Source organism: Canis lupus, chromosome 8 (assembly GCF_011100685.1).
Source record: "Canis lupus familiaris isolate Mischka breed German Shepherd chromosome 8, alternate assembly UU_Cfam_GSD_1.0, whole genome shotgun sequence".
In the NCBI taxonomy this organism is placed as follows: Eukaryota; Metazoa; Chordata; class Mammalia; order Carnivora; family Canidae; genus Canis; species Canis lupus.
In genome coordinates this window covers 31,406,803-31,419,093 of record NC_049229.1, presented here as the reverse complement: position 1 = coordinate 31,419,093, position 12,291 = coordinate 31,406,803, and the positions used below count along the sequence as shown (strand labels likewise).

Sequence of the window (12,291 nt, the reverse complement as noted above, 5' to 3'; positions counted from 1 at the left end):
CATGGAAAGAAGATCCCGTTGAGCTTGACTCTAGTTTGGCATGATGAAGTGACATGAGGTGTACAGTAAGTGGGAGGCCACTGGTGATCCACTCCCTCCATGAGGTGGGATGAGGCTGGGTGGCCTTGAGGGCCACTGGTGAAATAGTGTTACACTTAACTGTTTTTTCAAAAAATTAAAATAAAACACTCAGGAAAGGGGTCCTATAGACTTCAGACTGCCCAAGGATGAAGGAACAAAGGTCAAGAGCCCTGCCTACAGCTTCTGTTGAGGCACTATCCTTCCCTTCTGGATTTGATGGAATGAGGACCTAGAGCCTGCGCTGCTGACAAACATGCTCGGACCACAAAGGGACAAACACAGCAGAAGCAGAGCTCATTAAATAAAGGAAAAAAGAAGGATGAGATTCTGATCACATTAAGTACAAGTGGATCAAGCTTCACCTTTAGACTTTTCAATACTGTAAGCTACTAAATTTGAGTTGATTTTCCGTTATATCCAAGACATAAAAATCTAAATGGTACAACTGATTTCAATAGTTTCTATCTCAGGAAGCTAAAACAATACCTATGGTCTTTGCACAGAAAGAGCAAAATTATAAAAGACTTGACTCTGTTACATTAAGGGAATCTGTGTTTAGCTTTTCACAAACTGTCACTCAGTACTCACTCCATTTTGCTGTATATAAGTTTTACATTAAAAAACAAACAAACAAGTAAACAGGGGTGCCTGGGGGCTCAGTCAGTTAAGCGTCTGACTCTTGATTTTAGCTCAGGTCATGAGATCAGGGTTGTGAGATCAAGCCCTGTGTGGGGTCTGAAATTCTCTCTCTCTTCCTTTGCCTGCACCCCACTCCCCCATTCATGCACTCTCAAGCTCACTCTCTTAAAAAAAAAAAAAAAAAGTAAACAAATAGCTCATGATGGGCACACTGAAGTATTTGGGGCAAAATATACTGACTATGAAATACAACAAAATAGAAGATGGATTGATGAATGGAGGAAGAGAGAGGGAGGTTAGGATGATGGATATGTAAGTACATACGGCAAAATACGAACTATAAATTATAGAATCTAGGTTCATATGTACTTAGATATTCTACTGTTCTAAATAGAATTCTTGCAACTTTTCTGTGATTAAAACTTTTCATAATAAAATGTCAGGGAAAGAAAGCAAAAAGTGGAAATGAAGGCTGTGAGAGGCTCACATATTTTGTAGGTTTGTCAAGAAAAGGAATGAATGGCATCCTGGGTGGCTCAGCAGTTTGGCACTGCCTTCAGCCCAGGGCGTGATCGTGGAGACAAGCGATCGAGTCCCACATTGGGCTCCCTGCATGGAGCCTGCTTCTCCCTCTGCTTATGTCTCTGCATCTCTCTGTGTCTCTCATGGATAAATAAATAAAATCTTAAAAAAAAAAAAAAAAAGGAATGAAAACAATAACAAAATAAAAGGAACAACCTTAGAGAAGAAAAAGAAGGCATACATATATGCCTCAGAGTGAGATGTCTAGATTCTACCTCCTTGCTCTAGCTCTAATTTTAGACTACTTACACAGACTAGTTCTGGCCTTGAGTGCTCGTTCTGGACTCAAAAGTGCTCACTCACTAAGCTCCATTCATTTTAGAGTAATACAAATCTGTGGAATCTAGACCCTTTGCCTGTATGATAATGTTTCCCATTCTTTTCACCTGAGTTTCTAAGTATCTCCTTAAACTGACCTTCAGATGAGGTCAATCTGGCATAACATAAATGGTTCACCCTCGGTCCAAATCTGGCTCCTCAAACCCATGGCTCTCCATGGCAAGGGAATATTAAAACAAAGGTCAAGGATCCTTGCAGCAAGGACAATTTATCTGAATGTCACAGCCCCTGGCTGAGTACCTGGTACAAAGGTACTCAAAAAATGTCTGTTGGATGAATGAAACCCATGCCTTACAACAACATTTAATAATATTTAATCACACATATTAATGCTTAGTTTTGTATTTATACCTACATTGTCCTGAGGGTAAGAAACGTGAAGCTGAATACTTAAAAGGAGGCATCAGGAGTTTCTTCTGTGGAGAGCTAACTAGAAGATGGAGTTGGAAATGAAAAGTTGATAAATTCCTTCAGCGAGTGTTAAGAAACACCTACATTTTAATCATTAGTACTTCCCTAGATGATACAGTATGTTCATCAACTTCAAAATACCATAATCATGCACACAGAGAAGTTAAATTTTATAAGGATAAAGAATGTCTGTCATTAGAAATTCAATTTCAAGACAACCTAAATGCTTCTGGAGTTAATCAGCTCTCTTTTTGTTGTTGCTTCCAAAGAACTGTAGGTTATGCACTTGCTGAATTTTGCCTTTGTCACACATGACTTAACAACGAAGGCATTCATTATATCACAGTAGCGTCCCTCAAGTGTCTGGTTCTAAACAGCTGCAAATTTTGGAAGATAACACTAAACGATGTCCCTAATGATTGGTATGTTCTCTCCCAACAAATATTAAAACAAGATTAAGGCTTACTAGAATACCAAAACTGTCCAAATTAAACTAAGCATAAATTTAAGTTCAGAAAATAAAGTAGAAATTTTAAGAATTTATATTCTACATGTTAATAGAATCGATCCAATAAGCATATCCAAAGATTTCGGAAAATTCATGAAATACAGCACTCTCATTCTTCATATTTGCTTTAGCTGTCAGAAAGATGGATAATCACTAATGAATGATTCAGTCCTTTCAAATGTGGTAACTGAATAAGATAACAAAATATGTTAAAATAATAATAAGCCTGACTTCAAATAAATTCCCATTTATAAGAAGTAAAAGCTACTTCCCAGACCCAAAACTGCAAGGCCTGGGTAGAAAAACATCTACCAAGGCCAAAGGTAGAAACAAGCTGTAAAAATGTTTCAGAAGAGTTATGCCTTGTTAGTTATACAACTGTTTACATAAGCTGGCTTTTTTATACCTGTCATTGTTCCTCAATCACATCAGAATACACAAAAGACATTATTCTCCACCTATTATCTCATTTTCCATTAGGAAAAAAAAATCGTAACTACTAAACAAAATAGAGGGGGGAAAAACACTGCCAGGGAGGAGCTATTTTATTTTCATCATTTATATGTCTTTCAACTCACATTTAGTTAGATTTTCCTCCCTTCCCATAAACACAATTTACCCAGAGCCACATAGAGTGCCCCAGAAAGGTTACTTGGAAAAGACACATGCAAGTGTCCTTCTGAACCTCCTTCAATTTCATTACATAGTATCTTGCCATGATCCTTGCATCTTAGAGTAGGTTGACTAACACCCTCAATATCAGCAGTTTTACCTTAACTCTGTAACTATCAGTCTTGAAGATGTAAAGGTTCAAATTCTGTCTTCAGAGCCTTCAATCAACATTGTCAACATGTAAATTCCTAATTTCTTAAAAGAAAAACATAATTTTCAGTAGTACACACAATGTTGTCAAATTTCCAAGGTATGGTGAGCAAGGATCAAAACGAGATTTCTAAGAAAGCCTTCTTTTGTGAACTTCCAGTCAAATACAAAAGTAAATTTTTCCTTTCATTTCCTGTGTTAACATACACAACATAACTTCCACCAGCATGTTGGTGCAAAATCCAGGGAGACAATCCCTTATCGATCACTTTTAAAGAGCAAATGGAGAAGACGGAGTATTAACAACACAAAACCAATACAAATCAAGGTCAATGAGGAAGGCTGAGGAGTCCTACCCAAGCTTCCAGCTGAAGACCCTAAATTGTAAATATGCTTCAATTTCAAGGCTTTTAAACTAGATTCTATTTAAGTAATCCTACAAAGAGGAATAAATTATATTGATATGCTGAAATACCTAAAGAGGGTCAGTAATGCCAAGTGACTAGCTTCTTTTCTGGGCTGGACTGATCGGGTTTGAAAGCTCTGAAAGAAAAATAACATTCACAGGCAAGACACTTTAATGAAATTCTGCTAGGTTCATATTTGAAAGCAACACACAAAATTTCAGTTACCCGTCCAGACAAGCAGTCTTGGGATATGTTACTGTCATTGCCCAGTCTTAGCAGGAAAGCAACAACAACAACAACAAAAATGGCGTGTTGATGAATTATAACCATAGAAAACCCTCAATCATCCATGATAGCACAGGACAAGGACAACCTAGTTAAACTAGTGAAATTAATTCAAACCTCCCTCCTGCCCTTCCACAACAGAAAAAGTTCATTTAAGATCCCTTGTCTCTTCCTAGCCGCTAACAAAAATGCAGATACTGTATATAATTTCAAGATTGTGTAGCAAAAAAAAAAAAAAAAAAAGAGTAAGGCAAACTGAATTATCAGCACCGACTGGGTTCTATTTCTTCAGCAATTCCAATCACAAACCATCAAACTATGAGATCAGCTTCTAGAAAGGCATTTAAACACCCAACCCCCACCCCCACCCCCACCCCCCCACCGCCGCCACCCAAACCTCCGGACTTAATGACTTCGATTTTTCTAAATCAAACGTGTCTTATATTGAACTGTACTAACAATGCTCGTTTGAAAGGAAGTTAAAGAACTTGACAAATTATTACAATTGCGAAATGCTGATACCGAACCACTTTCGATTCAAATCCGCTGCGATTCCAGGCGTCGGTACAAGACCCAACTTCCTTTCTCTCCTCTCCTCTCCTCTCCCGGTCCTCCCCGCCCTTCCGCGCGCCAAGGTCCCCGCCGGGGCCTGCTGTGACATCACAGCCCATCGCCTGGAAACCCCTGACGTCACACACACGCGGCCCCAAAGCACTATGACCTCATCGCTGCCCGGGGCCGACCCGCGGTCGACTCGCGCCTGCCGGGAGGACGGGGGGGGGGGGGGGGGGCTGCGGAGCCCCCGGTGCTGCCCGGTCCCCGCGGGAGGTTAAGGGCAGGCGTCAGCTCACCTGCAACGGGGCGGTAGGGCGCAGGGCGGCCGAGCCCAGGCGGGCGCGACCAGGCGAGGCGCCCCCCCGCCCCCCGAGCCCCGAGCCCGACGCGCTCCTCGGCCGCGGGGCACCGAGGTGAGCGGAGCCGGTCCAGTGCCTCCTCACGGCCTATCCGCGACCTCGGGAGCTGCAGCCCGGGCCGGGAAAGCGGCTGCCGCCTGCCGGCCCGCCCGACCTCCCGTGGCCCGCGGGGGCGCCTGCGGCCCCTGCCCTAGAGCCGCGGCCGGCGCCCCCGCCCCCGCCCGCCCCGCGCGGCGCCCCGGGAGCGCAGCAGACGGCGGGAGGGGGCGGGGAGCGGCCACCGTGGCCGCCGCCGCAGGACCCGGCCCGCGCAGCCCTCACGCCACGCCCTTCCGCGGCCGCCACCCACCTGCGCTCCTGCCCCGCCCGGGGCCTGGCCCGGGGCTGCACACCCCGATGCGGCGGCGGCGGCGGCGGCGGCGGCGGCGGCGGGAGGCCTGGCTCGCTCCCCACCGCTGAGGCGGACCGAGCGCCCAGCGCGGCGCGGCGGAGCCCAACGCTCGCCCCGAAACCCATTTGTTTGGCTAAAACGCCGTGACGTCACGCGCCGGCCCAATCGACGGTTGGCGGGGGGCGGGGCCGCCGGCACCGCGGGGGTTGCAGCGACCCCTGCCGGGCTTTCCGCGGTACTCCGGGCGCCGGGGACGCAAAGAGCGAGGGACTTCAAAAGGGTGAAGAATCCGCCGGCCCCGCCAGGTGGTGGAGCGGGGCGGCCGCGGAGGGCGTGGAGCCCGGCGAGCCAGCAGCGGAGCAACGCCGGCGTCCGGCCCGCAGGCAGCACGGTCGGCGCGCTCGTGGCTGGGTCTGCTGTTAGAGCCCATCAGATACCCTCGTAGCCTCGGCTTCCAGTTTGGGTCCTGCCACCAGCCGGGAAGGCGGGATCCGAGAGGTCTCCCGTAGAAAAGGAGAGCGTCCCTTCTGCCGTTTGTTTCTACGCAAATCACGGCAGGACTGCTGCGCCCCGATAAACTTCTCAGGCGGACAATCTCAAAAATGTGGTCTGTAGAAGCCTAAGGAATCAGTTTCCTGGCAAGGGATTTTGTAAAGCATTGTCAAGGAATCGTATTGGTAAAGGAATAGAGAATTCGGTTCTTAATGCTTTACTAATTTATTTAGTGCTCTCAAATCAGAGTGCCGGTGATGAAACTTTTTTTATACCCAGGCTTTAAAATGATCATTTGCGGGATCCCTGGATGGCTCAGCGGTTTAATGCCTGCCCTTGGCCCAGGGCATGATCCTGGGTTCCCACACTGGGCTCCCTGCATGGAGCCTGCTTCTACCTCTGTGTCTCAAATAAATAAATAAATAAATACATATTTAAAAATAAATAAAATATTTAAAATAAAATGATCTTTTGCTTTCATGGCAAAATAATAATAATAATAATAATAATAATAATAATAATTTAACCGCATAGTAAACCATGAGGACAATAAAAACTGCTTCACGCAAACACGGCCACTGTCAGCATCCAGGGTTATTTCTAGACTGCTCGTCCCGTGCATATTTGTTTTACAATGTTGTCATCACACAGTGCACACAGTGTGGGTTCCTGTTTTTCCACACATAGAAGTACTTTTCATATTTCAAATAAGCTTCCTAGGCATTTTTTTTTATTTTTTCCTAGGCATTTTAATAGCTGAATAACATTATTTTAAGTAAGACACCGACATTTTACTGAAATCTCTATTCTTGGACAGAACCTATTCCCTTCTTTCTTTGCCATGACAGAGAAGTCACAGGACATTCTCATGAATGCAGATCTTTAAAGATAAATACCCAGAAATGGAATCACTAGGTGAAAGTGTATCCATACATTTATAGTTATTAATACAAACTGCCAAAATAGTTTTTTAAAGGTTCCACTAAGTTATACTTAAATTAGCAGCTTTGAGTTGAGCCAGCTCTTTAAAAAGTAGTTTTGTCCAATTATAAAACTCTCATATAATACATATGTATAAAACCTTGAATATGAAAAAAAACATTTTTGAATTAAAAGAATAAGGAAAACAAATATTTACCATAATCTCACCACCAAGAAATAATCATTTAACTTCTCCATCTAGGCCTTTATCTATACACATCATTTTAATAAAAATTGGGAAGGGAATCAGACTATACATATTGACACCAAAGTGTATATCTGATTTAATACCCAACCAATGTTAGCTTAATATATCATGATCATTTGAAACTTCTCTGTGTCATACTGGACTCAAAGTTCTAAAACATCAATCCTATCCTTTTAAGTTCATCACCAAAACTGTCTTTAAAACCTCTCACTTGGGATCCCTGGGTGGCTCAGCGGTTTGGCGCCTGCCTTTGGCCCAGGGCATGATCCTGGAGTCTTGGGATCGAATCCCATGTCGGGCTCCCTGCATGGAGCCTGTTTCTCCCTCTGCCTATGTCTCTGCCTCTTTCTCTCTCTGTCTCTCATGAATAAATAAATAAAATCTTTTTAAAAATAAAAATAAATAATAAATAAAACCTCTCACTTATGATGCCTGGGTGGCTCAGTTGGTTAAGTGTCTACCTTCAGCTCAGGTCTGGGATCAAGTCCCACATTGGGCTCCCTGCTCAGCAGGAAGTCTGCTTCTCCCTCTTCTTCTGTCACTCTGTCTCTCTCTTTCTCTCTCTCTCTCAAATAAATAAAATCTTTAAAAAAAAAAAAAAAAACTCTTGCTTTCTTAGAAGAATAAAAAAATTAATTTCCCTCATTAATTTAGGAATTTCCTAGGCCATAGGAAAATTAAGATAAAATATAATTTTATCTTAAAATATTAAGATAAAAATATATATAAATATATATTTATATATAATTATAAACAAATATTATATTTATTTATTAAAATAAAGGGCTATGGCCTTTATTTTACTCCACACACATCTTACATGTGTGTATTTAATATCCTCTGCTAAGTTCTAAACTGCTAGAGGACAAGGATTATATCCCAGTATCCACCAAAGATCTTGTACTTGATATTGTTTAAATGTTTAACAGATAATTATAACATGTTAATCTGTACTTTTCTTATGATGATAGACAAATGATCTCCATTTTATAATAGTGTTTACTGCAGCTCATTAATATCCAACATTTATTCCATTTACAATGTTTGACCCAGGCACTATTCTGTGTATTACATACACTCTTCCATTTAATCAGAAAAACACCTCTCTGAGGTGAGTATTGTTGTTATTACAGATGAGGAGGCCGAGGTTCAAAGACTTAAACTGTTTGACCAGGATTGTACAGGTGACATAGAGCCAAACTTAGCAAAGATTCCAGCATTTTCACCATGTCAGTGTATCGTTTGGGGGAATTTCAGATGAGTTAAAGACAGAGATATCATTAAACTGAAATGACAAAAAAAAATTAAAAAAAAATAAACTGAAATGACACTGCTTTGCATGTGGATAGCATATTGTCATTGTCAAAAGTCCTATTAGAGTCTTTAGTCTAATTCTGAGTGTTTCTCAGACTGTGGTTAAGAGCCAGTTTGGTTTTTTCTTAATACAAACTGACTGGTTTGTAAAATGTAATAAAACTACTAGAAAAAATGAAAATTACAAAAGACAAAAGCCCAAATTCTTTATTATTAAACTCAGCACACATAAAATTATTGTCAAATTGCCAATAAAATTTCTAAAACTCTTACTCTCAATTTCTGTTCTTCAAAGATCTTTTAAGTAATCTCCACACCCAGCATGGAGCCCAACATGGAGCTAGAACTCATGACCCTGAGATCAAGATCTGAGCTGAGATCAAGAGTCAGATGCTTAACCAACTGAGCCACCCAGGAGCTCCTTCTTAATTTCTGTTCTTATCATAGACTAGTTCTAAAGCTGGCCAGTGGGCCACACTTTGAATAGCACTAGTTAGGGAGAAATAAAACAAGGTAAGGAGGCAGTGAAACCATTTTAGGCAAGTCCTTCCCTGATTCTATTTCTCCATTTACACAATAGGAATGATCCAAAAACAAAGACACCAGAGCCAGTGCAATGCTTCAGGCCACAGACCCTGTAACAAGCTCTCAGGAGGGAATAGGCATCAATGTGGCACAGTGAGGTGACAGGACTGATAAGGAGCTGAAAGAGGAACAAGATTAAGGTGGCCTGAAATGGCACAGCAGCAGCAAAGTCCTAAATATATGTACTATAAAACTTTGGTTATTCTATAAATGATTAAAACTTATGTCAAACCAGCAAACATATTAAATCGAATAGGCTTGTTTGTATAGATTTGGTTTCATTACTCCTCTCTGCTCAGAAAAAAAAAAAAAAAAAAGCTAAGAACCATCCACTTATTCCTTAATAAGCTCACCCCTACCTCCAAAGGAAAAAACACCATCTCATCTTCTTCCACATCCCCAAACTCTGCATCCTTAACCAAATCTATATCCTCCACTGCAGTAAAAAGGAAAGCAGGAGTAAGACTCCATTAGACTTTGCATCTAGGTCCATCTTTAGTAGAATTAGGTTACTGGGTGTGAGAATGCCTTTCCCTACCAACTTGACTGTATTATTGGAAAGCTTAAATAAGAAAAAAGAAGGGTGCCTGGATGGCTCAGTTAAGTGTCCAACTCTTAATTTCGGCTCAGGTCACGATCTCAGGGTCATGTGTTGGGTTCTATGCTGGGCGTGCAGCCTGCTTAAGATTCTCTCTCTCATCCTCCCCTGGCCCTCCCCAGCACCCCACCACCTCCTACTCCCACTCTCTCCCTGTCTCTCAAAAAAAAAAAAAAAAAAAAAGAGAGAGAGAGAGAGAGAGAAAAGAAAAGTGAAAGGGCTTTCAAGTTTACCAAGTTAAGGCATTCACTTAAATAGGCCTAGAAAAAAAAAAAAAAAAATAGGCCTAGAAAAACATCACTGGAGCATGCTTCATGCCCCGAACCCATATTGCACATATGAAGCCTGGTGGTGGCAATTGGAACCTGGGCAGAGTCTACTCACCACGAGAAATAACTTCATTCATGATAAAGGACAACTAAAGAGAAACAGACAAAGGCAGCAAAAGATGCCAAAAGATGAGTATATCTCATAATCGAAATGTGGATTGTGAGAACGTACATAAAGTTAAATAAGCATTAAAATCAAAAAATCATACTACTTTTTTTTGGATCATGGCCCCATGAAAATCTGATAAAAGCTAAAAATTTTACAGGGGGAGAAAAAGATATATTGATGGATACACATGATTTTTTAAATTTTAATTTCTTCAAAAAAGTCCTTTAGATTAACTTACTTTATGGTGACCTGGATACTTATAAAAGGAAGTAAAAGAAATGCAGGTTGATGACTGATAGCATCCAGTGAAATGCCATGGCAAAAACCAATTAAGGTCCCAAGTTCTCCTTTCCCTATGATATTGCCCTTAGAAGCTCTCATTGTTTTCAATCCCCTTTGACCTTTCAGATGATGGTTTCTACAACACCAACCCAATGGTCCACTGGTCCACAGCAATTTCTCTGTGTATCTCACTTCCTGATGCATGTAAAAGAGACAATCCCTCCCAAACTCTTCACATTCTGATCATCATAATTAACACTTGGGTTGGTTTGATATCTGGCCATAACAGTTGCCAAGCCCCTTCTTAATGTTTGCTTTTTTACAAGAAATCTATATATAAGCAACAATGTGTATATTCCTGATATTCCTCTATTTAAAATCTCTATGTAGTCCACTAAATCCAAGTACTGCAGTTCAGCAGGAAACAATGAAATCATTTTGTTAGCTCCTCTATCAAGTCAGGCAATCTCTGTTCCATCTCAAGACCTCTGGGTCTTCTCCCTGAGCCTAAGTTCCCTCTCCTCTTTTTGCAAATGGTTAGCCCTGACACAATCTTAGGTATTGGCTTAAAGTCTCCACAGAGCACTAGATGCACCAGAATTTATATTCAGGAAGGTCTTTGGAGGAAGAAAGAGGTAAACTGGGGCACTTAAAGTCCATTTGCCTAGCAAGTCATTTTTACTTAGATTTTATTTTCCTTCTGGGTGACATAAGGAGGTGGCTAGAGCCTCTTCAAACCAGGACTTCCCTAGCCATCTTTTCACAAAAATTTGCAACAGTAATTATACTAGGTTTGTTTGTTTGTTTGTTTGTTTGTTTGTTTGTTTTAGCCCCCTGCAGAGGGGCAGCTTCAAAAGAACAGAGACTGAGCTTTATTGGTTACTATATCCTAATGCCAAGCCCAGTGCCTGACATTTAGAAGTTACTTGGTAAGTAATGGTTCAATGATCTCTTTTTAAGTCCTAGAAATGTTTTTCTGCAAGGGCAGCAGTGATCTATATTAAGAATGGTTTAATTCCTGCAGTTATGAGAGATGGAAGAGGTTCTTGAAAGTGGGGCAGAAAAAATAGAGGGATCTCACTGCTCCTAGAAGCGTTTTCCTAGTGGGATTTTCCCCAGGAGTTGCTCTCTTCACAGCCAGTGGAGGAAGACCAAAGGCCATGGTCCCAATAAGGCCATAGACCTACAGCCTGAAGCCCCTCATGTGGGGACCTCAGTTCTAAAGCTAGAAGTTGGGGCTTCTTAGAGAACCAGGAGGTCTAAGCTGTGCTTGAGAAACTTAAAGCCAAGTAACAATGCTGCCTTAAGAAATGGAAAGGGGAAAAAAAATCACAAAAGCAGAATGAAGGTTTGCATAGCACACAAATTATTATAGCACCAAAGAAATTAAACCCAGCCGAGAATCGTGCTATATTCCAAATACAGAAACACAACAGGCAAAAGGAAAGCAGTTCATCTCTCTCACACACACCAAGTCCATCAGTTCTTTTTCCTGATCTTAGTATAAAATCAGGAACAGCCCATCCTATAATCAGATATGTCCCCTTTCTCAGCCTCTCCCAGTGCTTCCCCTTGGCTTGGCTGAAATGTTACTTAAAGAGCTTTCTCTCTCCAATGTAGTATTTCAGCCTCGTCACTTTCTTCTTTTTTAGGATTTTATTTATTTGACAGGGTGGGGGTGGGGAGTGGCAGAGGGAGAGGGAGAAGCAGGCTCCCCACTGAGCAGGGACCCTCCCACCTTGGGGCTTGATCCCAGGACCCTGAGATCATGACCTGAGCCAAAGGCAGCTACTTAACTAACTGAGCCACTCAGCATCCCCAGCCTGTTACTTTCCTTCATAGTACCCATGCTGGTCGAAAGGTACTTAATAGATGGATGTTGAATTAATAAAAATATTCATACTTTTTCTCACCAAACAATTTAATCCAGGATACAAGTGTTCATTACCAATGGAGGACAAATAAAAATTACAAGAGCAGAAAGTTTTATACATTAAAACAGGACCTGAGTTAA

The 12,291-nt window shown here is 41.8% G+C and overlaps 1 protein-coding gene across 6 annotated transcripts in view; it reads right to left on the bottom strand.

Moving 5' to 3' along the window:
- FBXO34 (F-box protein 34) overlaps positions 1-5,452 on the bottom strand; it is an 82,221-nt gene extending 76,769 nt beyond the window's left edge. The window contains exon 1 of one of the 6 annotated variants that reach the window (XM_038544787.1): positions 5,338-5,452. The gene's annotated coding sequence lies outside the window, so the exon portion shown is untranslated. Of the gene's footprint in view, positions 1-4,577; positions 4,690-4,925; positions 4,950-5,337 lie in introns of those variants that run through there. The other 5 variants (XM_038544786.1, XM_038544789.1, XM_038544782.1 and 2 more) reach the window with 5 other exon arrangements.
- Between the last annotated feature and the right edge of the window lie 6,839 nt (positions 5,453-12,291).